Source organism: Quercus lobata, chromosome 7 (assembly GCF_001633185.2).
Source record: "Quercus lobata isolate SW786 chromosome 7, ValleyOak3.0 Primary Assembly, whole genome shotgun sequence".
In the NCBI taxonomy this organism is placed as follows: Eukaryota; Viridiplantae; Streptophyta; class Magnoliopsida; order Fagales; family Fagaceae; genus Quercus; species Quercus lobata.
Window position 1 is genome coordinate 1,829,329 of NC_044910.1, and position 14,497 is coordinate 1,843,825.

Genomic DNA, 14,497 nt, shown 5'->3' on the forward strand with positions numbered 1-14,497 from the left:
AAAAAAAGAAGAAGAGAGAGATAAGATAAGATAGAATAAATAGAAGGGGTATTGGGGCAAAAAATTAAATAAAGTAAAGCTTTTTTTTTTTTTTTGCCGAAATACCCCTCACAAACCCACCCTCAAAGCTCATCGTGCACACAATAATGTTATTGCTTCTTAGCAATTCCTCCAGGTAATATAATGGCTTTATTTAAAAAAAGAAAAAGAAAAAAAGAAATATAATGACTAGAAGTAGAGTTCTCTCTATATCAAATCCTAGTAATATTACTTATATGAGGTTTTCTTTGCTGTAAAAAGTTGTTTCACACAATTGCATAAAACAACTGAAAAAGTGAATTTAAGTCACAATTTTAAGTTGGAAATTGTAAGTTAAAGTCACGTTTCTAGACAGTGTCAAGTGTGTATTTTCAACAATAAACATGGTCCTTCCTTGTAATATCGTGTTCTTTATGTTATTGCTTTCCATTAGTATTTTTTTACTTTTTTTTTAAAAAAAATTTATAAGAAGATAGCAACTTTGATTGAGAAGAAGATAAAAACAATACATTTTGAGCCAAGATAGACTCAATAATATAAAGGTTCTCCTCTATCCAAGCTACATAATTATTAATACCCTTGACAAATTGTGCCAAAATATGTGCCGAATGGTTACTTTGTCACTTCACGTGAGATATTTGAGCTGATCTAAAGTCCTGCAGTCTAAGCTGAATCCCCTCTATAACATTATTAATATTCACTGGTGGGCTGTGAGAACCCAAGACCGCATCAACTACAATTTTTGAGTCACATTCAAACATGGCATCACGAATGCCTACATCCCAAGCAAATAGAAGTGTTACTTGTAAGATCATAGGCTACCATATAAAATCATACAAATAAAAGTTTTCCTTGTTAGAGTATTCACAGCAAGGGAGTTATAAATTATAGCTTTTAGTAACTTAAAAAGCAACATTATTTATTTTAACAACTCATTTTACAAAACACTCAATATTAAAACAACTATATTTCCTTTATTGTGAGTGCTCTAAGATCATTAAAAAAAATAACAAAATAAAAAAAAGAAAAAAGTTTGACATTCAATGACAATAACATGTGCTACCAACCATCATGGTACGTGACCTATTAAAAAAAGTGTCACTATCTAAAGTTCTTTATCACATAAATAACTAGATAAGATTGACTGGACAATCTGACTCTTAAGAGTATTATATACTATTATAAAGGACATTTGAATGTTCTGTTCTTGCTGTCTTGGATGGTATGCCAAATTTGTCTAATTGTCTATTGTGGCTGGTGAGGTATCTTTTATTCTTTTTTATTTATTGATATGGCAAAATTTTAACTTATAATATTCGCTTCATAATAATTACTTTTTATCATCAAGTCAAAATATTGGTTATAAAAAAATTTACACACCAAATCTCTTTTATCTGCTTAAGTGTTTATAGACCAAGAAAGAAATTAGAGTAGCTTTTTTTAGTGCTTCTTTATGTTGATTTCTATCTTATTAAAAAAAATAAAAGGATGCCACTATCCCAATGGAATCAGAATATTTTAAGGTTATCATTATAACATTCTATTTTACAATACCTCCACATCCCAAACTTCTATTTTCCTCTTTTATTCATTAAAATAATATATTTACAAAATAAAATAATATATATTAAAATTATATCTTTTCTCCCTCATCTCTCTCCTCTTTTTCATTTTCAGCTCTCTTCCAGAAACCTCATAGCAACCCAGAAACCTCACAGCAACCTGGCCACCACCATCACCACGGCAACCCCCCACCTTCACCACCATGAACCCACATGACCCATAAGAAAAACCCCACCCCCTTCCACCACGCCACCACCCCACAGCAACCCCAGAAACCTTAGTCCCGAAACCCATGGCCACCACCATCACCACGGCAACCCCCCACCTTCACCATCGCGAACCCACATATGACCCATAATAAAAACCCCACCCCCTTCCACCACCACCACCACGACCACGGCAACCCCCAACACCACCACCATGAACCCACAAAAAAAAAATCCATCCCAAAATCAAATCAAACCAATAGCAAATTCCAAATCCACAAGATGACCCACAAAAAAAAAATCAAGTCAAAATTTACACAAACCCAGCTACAAATCGATCTCGCCGCTGCAAACCGGAAATACTCAGAAATCGCCGCCATACCACGCTGATCTGACTTCCTAGTCTCACCTCCACGCCGGACCCACGACCCACGCCAGAAAAGCCCACCGTGAGAGAGAGACGTGATGAGAGAGAGAAGCCATTGTGGTGAGAGAGAGACGTGATGAGAGAGAGAAGCCGTTGTGGTGAGAGAGCCGTTGGGGAGAGAGGAATGAAAAGAGAAACAAAGGGAGAGAGAGAGTCAGAAGAAAGGGAATAGAAAATTAATATAATTTATACAATTGTGCTACAGTACTATTCTACATTTAGAATTGTACTGTAGCATAATTCTAAATATTTTTGCAATACTTCTTTATAGCATTCTCTGATGCAGTGATTATTTAGTACATTTATGCTAAAATACTCGATGCTAATGCTAAGCATATATCAAATTGCTTTGGAACAAATAAAATGGCCCTCTACTTTACAAAGGAAAAAGACGTGTCAAATTCAAACAATCCTGAAGTGACTTCATTCACTAAAAACAAAAGTTTTAAAAGATTCTTCCAATTTTTCATTCATTAGAGAGAAGTTATTGACTTTTGCAAATTGAACTTTTCCTCCCCAAGTGTCTTGTGGGTACCCACAAAGTTGGATGTGATTTTGGACAAAATATGTCTAGAATCTGAGTAACCGGTCCACTATTGCGTCTTTTCTTTATATTATTATTATTATTTTCAATACGAAAAAAACAGCGGCATGCTAAAACTGGAGAGTCTCTCTAAAGATTAAAGAGCCAAAATTTATTAGTGTTGAAAGGAAAAAGGAAAATCCATCTTTCTTTGATTTTTTGCAGATCCAACTTTGTTTGAGACAAGATTGAAATTTTATATCTATAAAAAAAAAAAAATTGAAAAATTTAATCACTTCAAAGCTTTAGAAAGTATAAAAATTTATTTTCTTTTTGTTTGTTTGATGGTATAAAAGTTTGGAATTTTTCTTATTCCAAATCATTATACTGATTTAGCATGAGATTCTATCTAGATTTACACATTCATGTTGTAGTCATGGCTGAGTCAATATAATTTGAGGCCTAAAACAATAAATTAAGGCTGTGTTTGTTTCATGTAAGTGATTTTCCGGAAAATACTTATTTTCCGGAAATGTTATTTTCCGGAAAGGAAAATATTTTTAAGTGTTTGGTTGCATTACGGAAAATGTTGTGAAAAATATTTTCTGGTGTTTGATTGTATGGATGAAAATGTTATTTTCCTACAAACTCCGCCAAACTCACGGCAGCAAACTCCGGCAATTAAAAGCCACAACCACCAAAACACCGCCTCCCCAACAACACCAAAAATCAAAATCATACAGAACACCAAAACACAAATAAAACCCAGAAAAAAAAAATCATATTCCGGTCAAATTGAGAGAAGAAGGAAGAGAGGGAGGACGATCGGTTTTGGGATGCGACCATCGCGATCGGGGACGACGAATCGGTGTTGCGACTGCGGCGATCAGGGACGACGAATCTGGGTTCGCGATCGGGGACGACGAAGGGTGCGATTCGAATGGCGACGGCGCGATCTCGCGATCGACGCTTCGCGAGATCGCGCCGTCGATCGCGATCAACGGCGCGAGATCGCGATCGACGCGTCGCGAGATCGCGCCGTCGATCGCGATCTCGGTCGAAGGCGAGATCGCGATCTCGGTCGAAGGCGAGATCGCGATCAACTGCGCGATCTCGCGACGGCGCGATCTTCGCGCAGGTGCGTTTGAATCGACTTTCTCTCGCTCGTTCGCCGGATCGGAGCTCTGGGTGTGAGGTTCGATCGCGGTTTGGGGTGCGTTTGAATCGACTCTCTCTCGCTCGTTCGCCGATCGGAGCTCTGGGTGTGAGGTTCGATCGCGGTTTGTTCTTTCTCTCTCGCTCGCGTGTTGTGTTTCCTGTTTTTTCTCTCCCTCTCTCTGCGTTTTGCAAGCCACGGAAATGAATTGAAGTGAAAATCAAGACAGAAATTCATTTCCGTGGTCAAGGCTTCAAATTTTGGTCAACAGGAATTCGATTTCCGGAAAATAACGTTTTCCGTCACAGCCAAACGCTCCATTTTCCGGAAATTGATTTCCGGAATTCGTTTGAAGTCGAATCAAACGCAGCCTAAAGTGAAAATTTGTAAGATTTAAAATATGAATTACATAATTTTTATTTAGATTCTTCAGACAAGTTCTTGACCTTGCTATTGATTCTTAGACACCATTTATGCGAATAATATAATTTGAAAGATAAAATCTATAAAAAAATCTACAAATGATAAAATCTACCCAAAAAAAAAAAAACTTTTAATGTCTTATATGATTATGCGAAGCATACAAAATGAGTAGAGACAAAGAAATAGTGATCAAAAGATATTGGTTTTCTATTATGTTTTTCTCTTATATGATTATGTGAAGTATACTGATTTTCTATATGGTCACAACTCACAAGATCTTAACCCATGTTGAAGAAATGTTTCAAACTTGTTTTACTTATTTTCTTCTTGCGAACATCATCAAAAAAACCTAATTCATCATTTGTCTCTAAATTAAAATTTGTTTACTAAGTAAATTATTGTTATTATTATTTTTTTTTTGTGGACAAACTACTAATTAAGAAATTATAATACTTCAAGCATATAGGTTTCTATTTGTCTCTTAAATTTCATGACAACATCAATTATAATTAATTATTACAACTACATTAACTAAACTGAAATTATGCCGATGAACTTTGGGTGAAGTGACACTTTTACACTCGTAACTCATAAGTATGAGATAATGGGCATGAGTTTTCACTTTTCACCTACCCAAAATACAAGTAAAAAATCACCAAAAAAAAAAAAAAAATCCAATTTAAAAACCACTGTCTGAGGAACATTGTCAATACTCCACACATATCAACTAAGAATTAAAGAGAAATCTGTGCCGATTAAAAAAAAAACAGTTCATAAAATGTTAAACCAAAGGGCCCAAAAAAAAAAAAACAAAAACCCTTATGTACATTTAATTTTTGGGACTTAGTATATAAAAAGTGGGCTGTTCAGCTGGCTAAGCAAGGAGTAATTCAGCAAGCTCTATCATGCCCAGAGAGACTAGCCCAAACATGTTGGTATTTGCAATAAACAAAAATTGTTCATATAACTTGGGCTGGGACAGGATAAATATGGTGCTGATGAGTTTGGGAATTGGGCTTTCAGGTCTACTTTTGTGCTCTGTGGGCTGATTAAATAAAGCCCTAAGGGAAGCCTTTTCAATTCCAGGCTGATAAAAAAGCTTGGTATTTAATTGAATAATTCAATCTGGGAAAACAATCTTTTTTTTAAAAAAAATTTTTATTTATTGCTTAAGATATCATAATTTTTGTATCCAGCTGTCTTCGACTCCTATGCTATATCAAATTTGTCAAATTCTCCATAGAGAGGCTAATATTTTACTCAATAATTTTCCGAGGCTCACTTCCGTCTCTTATTCCTTCTTAGGTGTTTCCAGATCAAGAAAGAAATGAACTGGTTTTTTAGTGTTCTTTTATTTTTATTTCTATCCTTTTTTTAATAGAGTTATTTCTATCTTTTTTATTTTTATTTTTTATTATCATTATTATTCTACAGATGATGTTTCCCAGATCAGGAAAGAAATGAACTGGCTTTTTAGTGCTCTTTTATGTTTATTTTTCTATCTCTTTTTTTTTTTCCTCATGAGATGAAAGTTGATTTTTTAGTTAAGTAGTCATATGGTTAAATCTTGAGAAGGGAATCTAAAGAACAGCACCTAAGGTACTGTTCTATTTATTATGTAAATACTAAATTTCTAATCATGCATTACCATACGATAATCAACAAATTAGATTGTGAAGTTTCAATTCTTAAGAAGAGACTAACAATGAATTGAGAGTGTTACATTTTTTTAGAATAGTAAGAGCGCAATTTTATTTTAGAATTTGGCTAGAGGCTCATGCTGATAACATGTCATAAAATAAAAGAAATAGTAAGACAAGGTAAAGATATGTGAAGATGAGAAAATATATTAATTTCTTTCTATGTGGTTATCCACACAATACTATGAATCCTTGAATGCATGTGCATTCATTCGTAATTAGATCACATATTTATAGGGGTTAAAAGTTGAATGGATGGAATTTTTATGAATGCAATGTCATGTATGAAAGAATATAACACTACCTCCTTTATGAAAATAACACCATCCATTTGGTAACTTTATGTATACACGATAGGGCAAAACTTAAATATAGTATCTTAGATACTATTCCTCAGGTTCTTATTTTAAAATTTTGCCACCAGTCTAGTCTAACAAATTAGACAAATTGTGCGTTAAAATACTTTTGTTTTTCCTATATTGCAAGAGAGCCTCATGGATTTAGATCTCTCGGGCTTTGGGACTTGATCTTTTCCTTATGCTGAAAAAGAACTTTATGCATCATGATCAGAGGCCAACAAAATCAATCACCTAAAATTATTATTCCAAAATTTACCAAGACAAGATATCAATCACACACAATAACAAACAAATATATGTGAAAAAATTATTTCTACTTGAAGAGAAAAACCATAAAACAAATTAACTTCAAATAAATCTACAGTTATAAAATTAATTATTATATCTTCTCAACTTTATGCCTAACTTGAAATTTGAAGGATGTGTAAAAAATCTATACACACTGAATCGATTGACCGGAACCTACCAAAAAAGATGGTCAAATTCATTATTGCTCATCTCTTTAACCATTGATTCGATGTCCCACCCCCATGATCTCTAGGTTTTTTCACTTTCGTGTCCCCCTCTTCAAAGCGTGTAAGATTTCTCTCTTTTATTTTGTAAATTTGTTTTTAAGGTTCTGATTCTCTGATAAAGCAAAGTTGGAATTGTTGAATTTGAGCTGTACCAATTTTTTGATACCAATTTTTTTTTTTTAGTTTTATTTATTTTTGACATTCCTTTCTGATCAGCGTAATGATATGATGTGATTATATATTGAAAGTATTTTAGTTTTGTTTGTGCCTTTAATTTGTGACCAACGTTGAAATTTTTCTTTCATTTATATTATATTATATTATAGTAGCCTTTGAGCACACACTTACGCGCTTGCTCAAAGACTTTTATATTTTTTTGAGTAAATGTTAACAATTTACATATATTATAATTAGAAATATATATTTTTTATTTTTTAAAAAAATAAAAAAGATAAACTTTAGAGATAAGCAATAACTGTAATTTCTTTTTTGAACGTGTTGGGAAAAAAATCTTAAATTTTAGGAGTTTTCTTTTTGAATTCAAAATGAATTTGTTATTTGACATTTATAACCTTATTTCTAAATGAATTACCCTTCATTAATGAGGGTATTTTTGAACCACATAAAAGTCCAGTTGAAAGAGGGAAATCCTCTTATATATATATATACTAGCCTCTGAGTATGTGCTCTTGCACGTGCTCAGAGGCTTTTCTATTTTTTTTGGTAAATGTTAATAATTTGAATCCATTATCGTATTTTGTGTGTGACTAAAATGTGAGTGTAGGGCTGTTTATTTATTTTTTATTTTTTGCAATAAGTGTAGATGGGTTTAAACACCCACATTTATGTGTGTTAGTTTTTTTATTTATTTATTTTTTATCAATACATGTGTTAATTTTTTTTTAATATCAGTACGTGGGTTTTTTTAATTAAAAAAAATAAAGTATTTTAAAAAATAAAAGTGGATTAGTGGGAGATTGTTCCTATTTTGTAGGCAATATTTTAGTGCAAGTTAGACATATATTTTTACCAAATTATCCTTTAATTTTATCTTTACTTAATCCTAGAGAAACATGGGTATTTTAGAACCAAAAAAAAAAAAAAAATTCGGCCTAGACTGAGGAAATCCATTAAATAGTAATATATATATATATTTATATATATATATATAATCTTTGTATTTTGGGTGTCTGATCTAATTCTCATCAAATAAATGTTTGTTGCAAAAATATTGAAATTTCATTGATTTTTTTTGTTTTTATTTTAACAAATAAATTATTATAATAAATTATTATAATTCACATAATATTAGATTTACTAATCAACTGAAACTGAACCTAACGCCCGAACTCCAGGTTTGGTGGGTTTACAGATTTGGTCAGTTTTGATACAAGTGTGCACAAAATCAATGACTTCACTGTTACACACATATTTTACCTTATTTTATGTTCACAGTGCTCACTCTTCCACACCATCTTTTTCTTTTTGTTCCCAGACAGCACTGTTTTTTCACTCTTTTCTATAAAACACGAACACAACTTTAAAACATAGAAGCACGAACTCTCATACAGTCATACTCCTCCTAGTGGAACACGATTCCCAAAGTTGAACTAGGAGGATTTACCAGAGGCTTTGTTGCTAAGATCAGATTCTCTTTTACAAGCTCATTGGAGAGCCTTGAAAATCAAGTGGGCTCGACTTTGGTTCCATGCACGTGCACCCAAAAGGAATCAGCTTTAAAAGGCGCAGCTCGTACCATTCTCTCTGACCCTACGTACCCATGTAAATAAACATATATATGATTATATATTCTATCCTCGATCCCTGGTCCTTGGACACTCTCAGATACCTAACCTCAGGATCATCCTAAAATTTTTAGGTATAAAATAACTTTTGGTCTTTATATTTTAATCTGATTTTTATTTTAGTCTTTACTTTTTATTTTTATAACATTTAGTTCTTATTTAGAAAAATGCCATTCATTTTAGTCATATTCGTCAGTACCCTAACTGCAAAATCTAGGTGGCATATGGAATTATTAAAATAATAATAATAAATTTTAGTTTACTATTAAAAAATGCCATGTCATGCTCTAAATTAAAAAAAATTTATTAATTTCAACTAAATAAAAAAAAAGTTAAAAACAAATTATTTAAAAAAGAAACTAAATTAATTAAAGTTAAAAACAAAAATCTCAAAACTACTCAGCCAAACTCTCAAAACTCTCTTTAATCTCTCAGCTGAAAACCAAATTCCTAGGCCAAACTCTCTCTCTCTCTCTCTCTCTCTCTCTCTCTCTCTCTCTCTCTACTGAAAACCCGAAGTCCTTCTCTCTTTCTCAGATTGGTGTCTCTCTCTCACAAATCAGTGAGTCTCTATTAGATTGGTGGGTCTCTCTCTCAAATTGGTGGGTTGGGTCTCTCTCTTTCATCTCTCAATCTCTCACCTCGGTGGTAGAGATTGCGGTGGAGATAGGTGGTAGAACCGAGCTCAATGGTGGAGATAGGTGGAAGATTTGTGGCGGAGATTGCGATGGAGATTTGTGGGTTTGTTTCTGGGTTTTTTGGTTCGTGGGTTAGTTTCTCGGATTTTATGGGTTTGAAATTTGTGGGTTTGTTTATGGGTTTCTTGAATTTGTGGGTTAGTTTCTTGAATTTTTTTGGGTTTGAAATTTATGTGTTTGTTTTTGGGTTTGATATTTGTACGAAGGGTTTGATTTTTCATGTGATGTTCTGGGTTTGCTGGAGATTGATGGTTGGGTTTGGGTTTGTGTTCTTGTTCTTTGTGTTTTGAATCTTTGAAGGTCTTTATATTTTGTAGATCTATGCCCTTTGATTTTATGTGTTTCATGTTGGTATAGTCTTGATTTTTTAATTTCCTCCGCAACCAAACATATTATTTGAGGAAGAATATGAACATGTTCTTCATGATGACTGGGAAGAACATAATGTAAATATTTTTTTTTTAAATTTAATTAATTTGATTTCTTTTTTAAATAATTTGTTTTAATTTTTTTATTTAGTTAAAATTAATAAATTAATTTTTTTAAATTTAGTGGCCAACGTGGCATTTTCAAATAGTAAAATAATTTTTTTATTATTTTAATAGTTTGTTAGCCACCTAGGATTTTGCCGTTAGGGCACTGATGAAAAGGACTAAAATGGATGACGCTTTTCTAAATAGAGACTAAATGTGATAAAAATAAAAAAGTAGGGACCAAAATAGAAATTGGATTAAAATGTAGAGACCAAAAGTGCATTTGCACCAAATTTTTAATAGGTAAAAGTCCATAAACACAAAAAAAAAAAAAAAAATGATAATAAATTTCATATCTGGATGATGTATATTATTAGTAGTGGGTAAGAGAATGATGTCCGCGATGAGTGCAACTTAGAGTAGGTAAAAGCTTATTGTATGGTCTCGTTTTTCAGCCCAATACCACACGGTGGGTGGGATCTTGGACCAGCGGGTCCAATACAATGAATTTGTAGAGAGTGGGCTAAAAGGCTAGGCCTTGGTGAATGGACAGTCGTTAGTCATGGTGTTCAAGATGATCACATAGAAGTGAACTAAGCTTATCCAAGAAGACTTTTTCCTCGGCGCAGCCTAGGTGGCTCTGGTTCTTGGACCTGGTCCTAGTCCCCTTTCTGGATTGCTTTTTCCTCCTTTTATACTAGCTTTTTCCCTCTCACGAACGTCCACGTGTAGGTTTAGCTTTATAGGGCTGATACTTGTCCCATCAGCCCAAATCCAAAGTGGTTGGGGTGGGTTGTAAAAGCTTAAAAGTATGGCTCTGTCAGGTGCAGAGTACTTAATTGCAGTAATGACAGTTTTTTCCTTGTTCTTTGTCGTTTTAGTACTTTTTCTGTTCGGCGAAATGACTCGAAATGTCGTCACATGGATCGAGTTGCTCCCTTTTGCCCTCGGCTACATTTATGGCCGAGGAGGGTCCTTCTCATGGCCGAGAAGGATCCTTCTCATGGCCAAGGGGTGAGCCTTCCTTGGATCTGGGCCCAACGCAGATATTGACATGAGCTTTCCAGTTTTATACCCCCCACACTTATATATTAGCTCAATTATTGTTAAAAATATTGTAAAATATTTTCTATCTATATCATTACTCTTTTAATAATTGTATTTGTTCTGTTTAATTAAATTTGAGTTGCATATGGGTTTTATATTGGTTTTGTTGTGGACATGTATTCATGAAAATTTTCAGTTTCTATTTTAATTGAAATTGTTTGGTAAATTCATACTGATTGATTTAATAATGGAACAATAGTTTGGTTAATTCATACTAATTGATTTATTGATGGAAAGGTTTTCAAGGCGTTAGAATGGAATGGAAACTTTAAGGCTCGGTAGTTGAATTTGTGTATTATTTGTTAAAGTTACATACATATTGTTACACACCCATATTTTTGAACCGAAATCAAGAGTTGAAGACATGATTTCGGTTCAAATTATATGTAATATTTTTTACTTGTAGGATTTTGGTTGGCAGACTTTTTGGGACCCTGTGTCACAGTTCGCCGCTTTAGGAATATAAAAAGAAGATTCTTAAATTACCTGGAGAGAAGTAAGTCTAGTACCCTAACTATTTTCATAACTTTGTTACAATTTATTCACATGACGATTTGTGAGTGGTGGAATTGTAGACCTACATGAACTTACAATTTTTTCCCGTCATTTACAACTTGTCATGTTGAAAGACAAACAAAAGTTCTCTGTTGTTTTTTTTTTCTTTTCTTTTAGTTGTTTCTTAGATTCTTAGGTGATCGATCTTTTGGTGTTTCTTTCACTGACATTGTGATCGGTGATGCGCCACATACAATTTCAAAGCACATAGACCCAACAGCTAAAAATTCAAGATAAACGCAAACTAATATAATAAAAAACGTAAATATGTAATCCATACAACATATTAATTCAACTAAGTAACAAAATGCTTATATACATATATATATATATATATATATATATATTAGGTTAGGGTTTGATGTGTTGTTTTAAAAATAAAAATGATGAAATCACTTAAACTCGGTAAAATTATGCAAATTGTTGATAATTTCTTGTATCATATGATTGCCTTTGTATCTCACAGTTTTGAAAATTTATGTATATTCCCAAGATAGCATTATTGTGACTCTTTAGTTGTTGAAGCTGGGATACGAGTGCCTGGATGATTGGGTGGAGGGACGACATAACAAGTCCCATGCAGCTATGTGGAGGATTCTTCCTTCCTCTCAATGTTGAACTGGGAATCTGGATGCCTAGATTGGGTGCAGATGGAGGCACCTGAACATGAGGAGGCTATTGCATTCCGCTGCTTCTCTGCCCGGTGAAGAAAAGACCTTAATGTGATCACCAGCAAAGGCCTTTGGGCTGAAAGTTGAAGGAGGGGTGTCGCCGACAGTTGGAGGATTGGGCACAGATATTTGTAGGGACTTGGCCTTGCACTTGCCGTGACCCTAACAACAACTTGTTTTTCGTCATCAGATTTTGTTCTTCTCCATGGAGGATTCTCCTAGCCTCATATGCATTATGCACATATGCTCATAAGAAAAAGCGCCACTGTGGATAGGAGAAGCATTTTTAGTGAAACGGATGGTAGCATATTAGGAAAAGAGGGTTCATAAATTTTGATGATGAACAATATGAGAGAGCATCTGGTTTATTTATAATGAGAATTGTGTAACCATTTGCAACGTGTCTGTTAGAACACCATTTTGTATGTTTGACTTGTTGGCCACGGCTTGTCTCTTTAGAAACAGAGAGAAGATTGTTGAACCGCTGGGTGTTTTTTTCACTGACATGTGATGGGTTATGCGGCTAACCATGCATATGTAATGCACTTTCTTGAACTTTCTTGAATCTGAGCCTATTCTATGTCTAGATGCAGTTTAAGAGTCTGATCAGTTATCTAGAATGACTCTAGAATTGTCTAAAGGAGCCTATAAATATGTGATTTGTATTGCTGCCTGTGTAATTAAGCAAAACTGAATAATATTCTCATGGTGAATTATCACTTATCAGCATTTCCAATTACTGTGCACTGCAGCAGCAACACAACCAAAAATTAATATATTTTTCCAAAAGCTTATCTAAACCAACTCCAAAGAATAACCATTTCTCTAAACCAACAATACAAACATATAATTTCAAAGCATATACATATCCATCAGCTGAGAATCAGAGAAAAACTCAAATTCAAATTATCAAAGGTATACATATATATTCCATACAACAATTTGTTGAGCCAACAAAATTCTTATTGATAAAGATAAGAAGGAAGACACACACACAAATATATTCATTGGGACTAGGGGATGGAGGTTCCTTCTTAAGGCATAGGGGTAGGAGGAAGACTGTTCTGCAGTGGAGATGGGATATAGGTGCCGGGGTTTGGAGCGGATGGTGTGATAGGACCCTTAAAAAGTAGTTGGTGTTCAACGTGATCATTGGTGAAGGCCTTTTGGCTGGTCTTTGAAGGAGGAGTGTCGCTGGGGGTGGTGGGAGGATTGGACATGATCACAGATATTGGAGTTACTTGGAAGCCATGCATTTGCAGTGGCCCTAGCAACTTATTTTTCTCTGGAAGCCTGCTAGCCTCATATGCTGTAGGCATGTTCATAAGTACCGCTATGGCTAGGAGGAGAAGCATTTTTAGAAAAAGAGATGGTAGCATATTTAGAAGCAAAGATGGTTCTAAGATTTTTGATGAAGAATATGGGGAGCATTTGGTTGCTTATAAAGGAAATTTTTACTGCTATAAATCAAATTTACAGTGGACAAGAGACACCTTTTTAATCAAACCAAGTATCTAGAAGCTCCTAAGTTAGGACTTAAGATATTTATGAGATCTTGGGTTGAAAACCTCTCATCAACATTTTAAAGCCACCCTCATGGGCCACGAGATTCCTCCCTACAAAAATCTGGTGTGTGTAAGATGAGGAGACTACATATACTTGAAGGAGTAGTCAAATACTCAAAGAGATTTGAGTAACTTGTTTGTCAAAAAAAAAAAAAAAAAAAAAAAGTATGGAGAAGCTACACATAGCACTAACATAGAGTTTAATTAACACAAGAAGAGGAATTCACTCCAATTATTGCCTAGAGGAACTATTGAGTCCACCAACTTTTTATGCAAGACTTTGCCAACTCTTATGGCATGTTATATTTAGCCCGACCAAACGAGAAACTAGTCTATCAATAGGTCATGTTTGGTTCAATGTAAATTTTTATGAAAACCATTTTCTATGCTAAGAATAGAAAATCGAAAACATTCTAATGTTAACTATTTTCTACCACTCGTCTACTCAGCACCGGTTATACTCACAATCTGATCTACATAAGGTACCAAGGGTATTGAAAAAAGTGCAGAAATCAAAATTATTATATTTAAGAATTAAAGTAATTGGAGACAAAATTTCTTTTCATTTTAAACAGCATCCCCTCCTTCATAAAATAAATAAAATGTAGATTGAGATATTGCAATATTAGGTCTAAGAGGGATAATTTTGTACCTAATGACCTTCTAATTTCCATATAATTTGATGTCAAGTACCAAATGCATGCATGCACTT